The following is a 675-nucleotide window of genomic DNA, read 5'->3' as shown; positions in this document are numbered from 1 at the left end:
TGCCATGACCATATTTGCTCTGCATCTATAACAATTGCCAATTACTGGTATTAAAATCATACACATTTAAACACCATACAAAATAAGGATTTAAAACAATAAAATTTCATCTACTGACCTTGAGAGAGAAGTCAGTTATATCTAGCAACAATAGTTTGGCCTCAAAGTGATGCGCTAGTGCCTTTGCAAGCATCTGTTGATATAGCTCTTCAAATACGTATCTCTACAATCAGTATGGAGCATAAAATATACATATAGCTAAAATGCTTAAATAGCACACTACATATTTCAAACTTGGGTGATTACCTGCAGGGCCTGAGAGTAGAATGGCTCGACTTGCAGGAGATAGCTTCCGAGTATACTTAGTAATTTCTGCTTGCTTTAAATGAACAAAGGCTGTACTTGTCAAGACAGCATGGGTTTGATCACTGCCGCAAAAGATAGGAACAATTAGAATAAACAAACAACATTGGTTACTGGAATAGGGGCATTTCAAACTTTGAAAGCAAAACTCGAAGATGTAGCTACAATGAAATACCACAATGAAATAACCCTTTTCCAACCACACGGATAAAATGAATTGAGATATAAACACACTGTGTAGTTTTTTTCCTCAATTGAAATCAAGAAAACATATCAACACTAACTAACATCCTGTCTGTGTTGTCTAACACT

At 35.4% G+C, this 675-nt stretch overlaps 1 long non-coding RNA gene across 1 annotated transcript; it reads right to left on the bottom strand.

Annotated features, from left to right (window-relative positions):
• Positions 1 to 357, bottom strand: LOC109848921. The gene is made up of 3 exons (XR_002248943.1): positions 307 to 357; positions 119 to 207; positions 1 to 25 (listed from the first exon to the last, which is right to left on the bottom strand). It is a non-coding gene; the product is annotated as an uncharacterized LOC109848921 (long non-coding RNA).

The sequence above is a fragment of the Asparagus officinalis genome, chromosome 7 (genome assembly GCF_001876935.1).
Source record: "Asparagus officinalis chromosome 7, Aspof.V1, whole genome shotgun sequence".
NCBI classification, from domain to species: domain Eukaryota; kingdom Viridiplantae; phylum Streptophyta; class Magnoliopsida; order Asparagales; family Asparagaceae; genus Asparagus; species Asparagus officinalis.
The sequence above is the reverse complement of the archived record's forward strand: the minus strand, read 5'-3'. Positions and strand labels throughout refer to the sequence as shown.